At 43.6% G+C, this 8,444-nt stretch overlaps 1 long non-coding RNA gene across 1 annotated transcript; it reads left to right on the top strand.

Annotated features, from left to right (window-relative positions):
* The first annotated feature begins 2,980 nt into the window (after positions 1-2,980).
* On the top strand, positions 2,981-7,933 carry LOC138412336 (uncharacterized). Its single transcript, XR_011244775.1, has 2 exons — positions 2,981-3,762; positions 7,450-7,933. It is a non-coding gene; the product is annotated as an uncharacterized lncRNA (long non-coding RNA).
* The last annotated feature ends 511 nt before the right edge of the window (positions 7,934-8,444 follow it).

Raw genomic sequence — 8,444 nt, 5'->3', positions numbered from 1 at the left:
AGAATATCTTGATCTCCAATGGGTACTCATCCCCAACCCTAACCCTAATCACAACCCTAACCCTAACCCTAATCACAACCCTAACCCTAACCCTAATTGCAACTCTAACCCATATTCACCATAGGGTGAATAACTCCGCGCTGCTTGCTCGAAACGTGCTGAAATTCGGTGTGGTTGCGTGGCAGGCAACCCTCTATCAATCCCGAAATGCCCAAGTCTCTATGACTTTCAGAAAAAAAGTTATTCAGAAATATCTTGTACTTTTTTGAATAGATTTGGTGGTTTCGCCATTTCCGAAGGTCGTAGAAGCTCGGGGATGGTCCCAATGGATCGGGCATAGCCACATTAGTGGAGATGGAACCAACTTCCAAGTCTCTATGACCTTCAGAAAAAAAGTTATTGAAGAATATCTTGAACTCCTATAGGTTTTCATCCCTAACCCTAACCCTAATCACAACCCAAAAAGCAAACACTAATCACAACCCTAACCCTACCCCTTCCAAAGGTCGTAGAAGCTCGCGGGTGGTACCAATGGATCGGGCACACCCACATTAGTGGAGATGGAACCAACTTCCAAGTCTCTATGACCTACAGAAAAAAAGTTGTGGAAGAATATCTTGATCTCCAATGGGTACTCATCCCCAACCCTAACCCTAATCACAACCCTAATTGCAACTCTAACCCATATTGACCATAGGGTGAATAACTCCGCGCTGCTTGCTCGAAACGTGCTGAAATTCGGTGTGGTTGCGTGGCAGGCAACCCTCTATCAATCCCGAAATGCCCAAGTCTCTATGACTTTCAGAAAAAAAGTTATTCAGAAATATCTTGTACTTTTTTTAATAGATTTGGTGGTTTCGCCATTTCCGAAGGTCGTAGAAGCTCGGGGATGGTCCCAATGGATCGGGCATAGCCACATTAGTGGAGATGGAACCAACTTCCAAGTCTCTATGACCTTCAGAAAAAAAGTTATTGAAGAATATCTTGAACTCCTATAGGTTTTCATCCCTAACCCTAACCCTAATCACAACCCAAAAAGCAAACACTAATCACAACCCTAACCCTACCCCTTCCAAAGGTCGTAGACGCTCGCGGGTGGTACCAATGGATCGGGCACACCCACATTAGTGGAGATGGAACCAACTTCCAAGTCTCTATGACCTACAGAAAAAAAGTTGTGGAAGAATATCTTGATCTCCAATGGGTACTCATCCCCAACCCTAACCCTAATCACAACCCTAACCCTAACCCTAATCACAACCCTAACCCATATTCACCATAGGGTGAATAACTCCGCGCTGCTTGCTCGAAACGTGCTGAAATTCGGTGTGGTTGCGTGGCAGGCAACCCTCTATCAATCCCGAAATGCCCAAGTCTCTATGACTTTCAGAAAAAAAGTTATTCAGAAATATCTTGTACTTTTTTGAATAGATTTGGTGGTTTCGCCATTTCCGAAGGTCGTAGAAGCTCGGGGATGGTCCCAATGGATCGGGCATAGCCACATTAGTGGAGATGGAACCAACTTCCAAGTCTCTATGACCTTCAGAAAAAAAGTTATTGAAGAATATCTTGAACTCCTATAGGTTTTCATCCCTAACCCTAACCCTAATCACAACCCAAAAAGCAAACACTAATCACAACCCTAACCCTACCCCTTCCAAAGGTCGTAGAAGCTCGCGGGTGGTACCAATGGATCGGGCACACCCACATTAGTGGAGATGGAACCAACTTCCAAGTCTCTATGACCTACAGAAAAAAAGTTGTGGAAGAATATCTTGATCTCCAATGGGTACTCATCCCCAACCCTAACCCTAATCACAACCCTAACCCTAACCCTAATCACAACCCTAATTGCAACTCTAACCCATATTCACCATAGGGTGAATAACTCCGCGCTGCTTGCTCGAAACGTGCTGAAATTCGGTGTGGTTGCGTGGCAGGCAACCCTCTATCAATCCCGAAATGCCCAAGTCTCTATGACTTTCAGAAAAAAAGTTATTCAGAAATATCTTGTACTTTTTTGAATAGATTTGGTGGTTTCGCCATTTCCGAAGGTCGTAGAAGCTCGGGGATGGTCCCAATGGATCGGGCATAGCCACATTAGTGGAGATGGAACCAACTTCCAAGTCTCTATGACCTTCAGAAAAAAAGTTATTGAAGAATATCTTGAACTCCTATAGGTTTTCATCCCTAACCCTAACCCTAATCACAACCCAAAAAGCAAACACTAATCACAACCCTAACCCTACCCCTTCCAAAGGTCGTAGAAGCTCGCGGGTGGTACCAATGGATCGGGCACACCCACATTAGTGGAGATGGAACCAACTTCCAAGTCTCTATGACCTACAGAAAAAAAGTTGTGGAAGAATATCTTGATCTCCAATGGGTACTCATCCCCAACCCTAACCCTAATCACAACCCTAACCCTAACCCTAATCACAACCCTAATTGCAACTCTAACCCATATTCACCATAGGGTGAATAACTCCGCGCTGCTTGCTCGAAACGTGCTGAAATTCGGTGTGGTTGCGTGGCAGGCAACCCTCTATCAATCCCGAAATGCCCAAGTCTCTATGACTTTCAGAAAAAAAGTTATTCAGAAATATCTTGTACTTTTTTTAATAGATTTGGTGGTTTCGCCATTTCCGAAGGTCGTAGAAGCTCGGGGATGGTCCCAATGGATCGGGCATAGCCACATTAGTGGAGATGGAACCAACTTCCAAGTCTCTATGACCTTCAGAAAAAAAGTTATTGAAGAATATCTTGAACTCCTATAGGTTTTCATCCCTAACCCTAACCCTAATCACAACCCAAAAAGCAAACACTAATCACAACCCTAACCCTACCCCTTCCAAAGGTCGTAGAAGCTCGTGGGTGGTACCAATGGATCGGGCACACCCACATTAGTGGAGATGGAACCAACTTCCAAGTCTCTATGACCTACAGAAAAAAAGTTGTGGAAGAATATCTTGATCTTGAGGGGACGTGCTGACGTATTGCGGTGAGCGTATTGTGTCACTTCCGGTGTTAGCTACTGTGTGTTGTATCGGTCTCTTCTCCTCCTCGTCTCTCACTGTACCCTTTCACATCCTAATCATTTACGCTAATTCTAAGTTGCTTTCATAGTTGTGCTATCTTGACTTGTCGCTCATACACCCCCTTGTCTCAGCGACTCGTTGATAAAACCACTGTGAGCTACACACTACCCGTTAGCTAAAGCAATTTAGCATTAGCAGCTAACGATGGCTTCTCCCTCTCACTCCCCTGCTCTCTCCTGCTCAGTGTGTTTGATGTTCAGTCACTCTTCTGCCTCCTTTAGCGATAACGACACATGTGTTAAATGTAGCTTATTTGCCAGGATGGAGGCGAGGATGAGCCTTTTAGAGTCGCGGCTCTGCACCATGGAGAGTAGATCGTGTAGAGATGTAGCTAGCCAGTCCCCAGTAGCCGGTGCGAGCCACATAGCTGTAGCTTCTCCAGCCCCCCCAGCAGCTCCCGAGCAGCCGGGAGGACAGGTGGGTTGGGTGACTGTGCGAAACAAGAAGCGTAGCCCTAAACCGAAGCCCCAGGTTCACCACCAACCCGTTCACGTGTCTAATAAATTTTCCCCACTCAGCGACACACCCGCTGAGCAACAAACTCTGGTTATTGGCGACTCTATTCTAAGGAACGTGAAGTTAGCGACACCAGCGACCACAGTTAAATGTATTCCCGGGGCCAGAGCGGGCGACGTAGAGTCCTATTTAAAACTGCTGGCTAAGGGTAAGCGTAAGTACAGTAAGATTATTATTCACGTCGGCAGTAATGACCTCCGACTACGTCAGTCGGAGATCACAAAAATCAATATTGATTCGGTGTGTACATATGCAAAAACAATGTCGGACTCCGTAATTTTCTCTGGACCCCTGCCTAATGTTTCCAGCGATGACACGTTTAGCCGCACGTCATCCTTTCACCGCTGGCTGTCGAGGTGGTGTCCAGATAACAACGTGGGCTTCGTTAACAATTGGAAAACTTTTTGGGGGAAACCTGGTCTGATTAGGAGAGACTGTATTCATCCCACTTGGGATGGAGCAGCTCTCATATCTAGAAACATGACGACGTTTGTTAGAAAGTCCACACCGTGACAATCCAGAGTTGAGACCAGGAGGCAGAGTCGCAGTCCTACACGCTTCTCTGCGCTTCTATTCAAACAGTCACCATCACAATGTCCTATAGAAACTGTGTCTGCCACCCGACCACCTAATTTCTTTAAATCAAAAGTACACAGGAGAGGGGTGATACACTCAAACTTAGTCAAAATTAACACAGCCAAAACATCAGCTGAAAACACAACTATAAAATGCGCTTTATTAAATATCAGGTCACTAAATTCAAAATCTTTACTTATAAATGATCTCATTACTGATCATCAAATAGATTTATTATGCTTAACCGAAACTTGGCTACAAGATGGAGAATATGTAGGTTTAAATGAAGCGACGCCCCCAACCCACTCTAATACTCACATTCCTCGGAACACAGGCAGAGGTGGAGGGGTTGCAGCAATCTTTAAATCTGATCTATCTATCAACCCCCGACCAAAAGAGAGTTATAACTCTTTCGAAAATCTTAGAACCAGCCTCGTCCACCCAAGCCTGACGTCACATAAACCAATTAATATAGTCATCATTTATCGTCCACCCGCCCCTTACTCTGAATTCCTATCTGAATTCTCGGAATTTTTATCAGAATTAGTCCTTAAAACAGATCAAATCATTATAGCCGGTGATTTTAATATTCATGTAGATGTTGCCAATGACAGCTTTAGTTCAGCATTTAAATCAATAATAGACTCGATTGGTTTCACTCAACATGTGAATCAACCGACCCACTGCCTGAATCACACTCTTGATCTTGTCCTGACATATGGCATTGACATAGAAAATGTAACAATATTCCAACAGAACCCGCTTCTGTCTGACCATTTTTTACTTACATTTGAATTCAGAATTGTTAATTACGTCAATTCTGGACGGAAAGTCTATTACAGTCGATGTTTATCTGACAAAACTGTTCACAAATTTAAAGAACTGCTCCCTTCCTCACTTCCCTCTCAGCCATGTGTCAGTACAATACAAGAAGATTATCAAAACCTTACTCCCACACTCGTTGATAACTTTGTAAATAGTACTGCAGCCTCACTAAAAACAGCACTTGAAGCTGTCGCCCCATTAAAAAAGAAGAGAGTAAGTCAGAGGAGATTAGCTCCGTGGTATAATTCCCAAACGCGCGTTCTAAAACAGACATCGCGGAAGCTAGAAAGGAAGTGGCGCTCCACCAATCGCCAAGACTTCCACCTAGCCTGGAAGAATAGCCTTATAAATTACAAAAAAGCACTTAGAAATGCCCAAACCTCGTATTACTCATTACTAATAGAAGAAAATAGGAACAACCCCAGGTTCCTCTTCAGCACTGTAGCCAGGCTGACAGAAAGTCACACCTCCACTGACCCATCTATTCCTCTAGATCTGAGAAGCAATGACTTCATGAGCTTCTTCGCTAATAAAATTACAACCATCAGGGATAAAATCAACGACCTCCTCCCAGTGAATAACACGGATTCATTGTCTGGTCCTGAAACCATAGCACCAGATTTATGTCTAAACAAATTTTACTCTATTGATCTTCCTGAACTGACCTCGTTAGTTTCATCATCCAAACCAACTACTTGTCAGCTGGACTCTGTTCCAACTAGACTTTTTAAAGAAGTCCTCCCCCTAATTGACAGTTCCATATTAAATCAGATTAACATGTCTTTGCTAACCGGCTACGTACCACAGGCTTTTAAGGTAGCCGTTATTAAACCTCTGCTTAAAAAGCCTACGCTTGATCCAGAGGTTTTAGCTAATTATAGACCCATATCCAACCTGCCCTTCATTTCCAAAATCCTAGAAAAAGCCGTTGCTAACCAGCTGTGTGGTTACTTAGATAGTAACGGTTTATTGGAAAAATTTCAGTCAGGATTTAGAACCTATCACAGCACAGAAACAGCACTATTGAAAGTCACTAATGACCTTCTTATGGCATCAGATGATGGACTTGTCTCTGTCCTCGTCTTGTTGGACCTTAGTGCAGCCTTCGACACAATAGATCATAAGATTCTGCTACAGAGATTAGAACAACATATAGGAATTAAAGGAACAGCACTACACTGGTTTAAATCATATTTATCAGATAGATTCCAATTTGTTAATGTTAACAATGACTCCTCCATGCACATGCAAGTTAATCATGGAGTTCCACAAGGTTCTGTCCTTGGACCAATACTCTTCACCCTATATATGCTCCCCTTAGGCAACATTATCAGACAGCACCACATACAATTCCACTGCTATGCAGACGACACCCAATTGTATATTTCCTTGAAGCATGATGAATCTAATCGCCTAGTTCAACTTCAGGAATGTCTCGAAGATATCAAGGCGTGGATGACCCAAAATTTTCTACTTTTAAACTCAGACAAAACTGAGGTTGTTGTAATTGGCCCTAAACATCTCAGAGAAACACTGTCTGACCAGATAGTCACTTTGGATGGTGTCAGTCTGGCTTCCAGCTCCACTGTGAGGAACCTTGGAGTGTTGTTCGACCAAGACATGTCATTTGACCCCCATATTAAACTAGTGTCTAGGACGGCTTTCTTCCATCTGCGCAATATTAACAAAATTAGAAACATCCTGTCTAAGCAGGATGCTGAAAAACTAGTCCACGCGTTTGTAACCTCTAGATTAGATTACTGCAACTCTCTATTAGCAGGATGCTCCATGAAGACTGTTAAAAGTCTCCAGTTGGTCCAAAATGCTGCAGCACGAGTGCTGACAGGAACTAGAAGGAGAGATCATATCACTCCTGTCTTAGCTTCCTTACATTGGCTCCCGGTAAAATTTAGAATAGAATTTAAGATCCTGCTCCTCACTTTTAAAGCCCTCAACAATCACGCCCCCTCATATATCAAAGAGCTGATAACACCTTATTATCCAAGTAGATCACTTCGTTCCCAAAACACAGGCTCTCTAGTGGTTCCAAGAGTCTGTAAGAGTAGAGCAGGAGGTAGAACATTTAGCTATCAGGCTCCTCTCCTGTGGAACCAGCTCCCACTCTGGGTTCGGGAGGCAGACACTGTCTCAGCATTTAAAGTAAAACTAAAAACGTTCCTTTTTGACAAAGCCTATAGTTAGGGATGGATCAGGTGAGTCCTGAACCATCCCTTAGTTGTGCTGCTATAGGTTTAGACTGCTGGGGGAACGCCCATCATGCACTGAGCACTTCTTCACTTCCCTCTGTCTCTCTGTCTCTCTGCCCCCCCACACTCATTTATTTATTTATTTATTAGTTTTAACATGTCATCATGTCAAAGTGTCACTTTGTCCTCCCATAGTCCCTCTGGCTCTTCTCTCTATCTCGTTTCAGATAACTCCGGCACCGGGACTACAGGACCACAACGACCACCATCACCATTGTCTGCATTTATTACAAGAACTCAGCAATTTATTAATATATCTAGTCATGTTGTAGATCTATACATTGTTATTGTTATGGTTAGCCTTGATTTTGATGGTGCCAAATTGTTACCGGTCTCTCTCTCTCCACCTCATCTCTCTTCTCTCCCCCGCTTTCCACCCATCTCTCCTTTCCTCCCCCCTTACTTTTCTTTCCTCACCCCAACCGGTCGAGGCAGATGACCGCCCACATTGAGCCTGGTTCTGCCAGAGGTTTCTCCCTGTTAATGAGGGAGTTTTTCCTCTCCACAGTCGCCTGTGCTTGCTCATTGTGGGAACTGTTGGGTTTCTCTATGTTAATATTGTTTTAAGGTCTTGACCTTTAAATGTAAAGTGCCTTGAGATAATGTAAATTATGAATTGGCGCTATATAAATAAAATTGAATTGAATTGAATTGAATCTCCAATGGGTACTCATCCCCAACCCTAACCCTAATCACAACCCTAACCCTAACCCTAATCACAACCCTAACCCTAACCCTAATTGCAACTCTAACCCATATTCACCATAGGGTGAATAACTCCGCGCTGCTTGCTCGAAACGTGCTGAAATTCGGTGTGGTTGCGTGGCAGGCAACCCTCTATCAATCCCGAAATGCCCAAGTCTCTATGACTTTCAGAAAAAAAGTTATTCAGAAATATCTTGTACTTTTTTTAATAGATTTGGTGGTTTCGCCATTTCCGAAGGTCGTAGAAGCTCGGGGATGGTCCCAATGGATCGGGCATAGCCACATTAGTGGAGATGGAACCAACTTCCAAGTCTCTATGACCTTCAGAAAAAAAGTTATTGAAGAATATCTTGAACTCCTATAGGTTTTCATCCCTAACCCTAACCCTAATCACAACCCAAAAAGCAAACACTAATCACAACCCTAACCCTACCCCTTCCAAAGGTCGTAGAAGCTC

The sequence above is a fragment of the Paralichthys olivaceus genome, chromosome 12 (genome assembly GCF_024713975.1).
Source record: "Paralichthys olivaceus isolate ysfri-2021 chromosome 12, ASM2471397v2, whole genome shotgun sequence".
Classification (NCBI taxonomy): domain Eukaryota; kingdom Metazoa; phylum Chordata; class Actinopteri; order Pleuronectiformes; family Paralichthyidae; genus Paralichthys; species Paralichthys olivaceus.
This window is presented reverse-complemented; position numbering and strand designations above follow the sequence as displayed.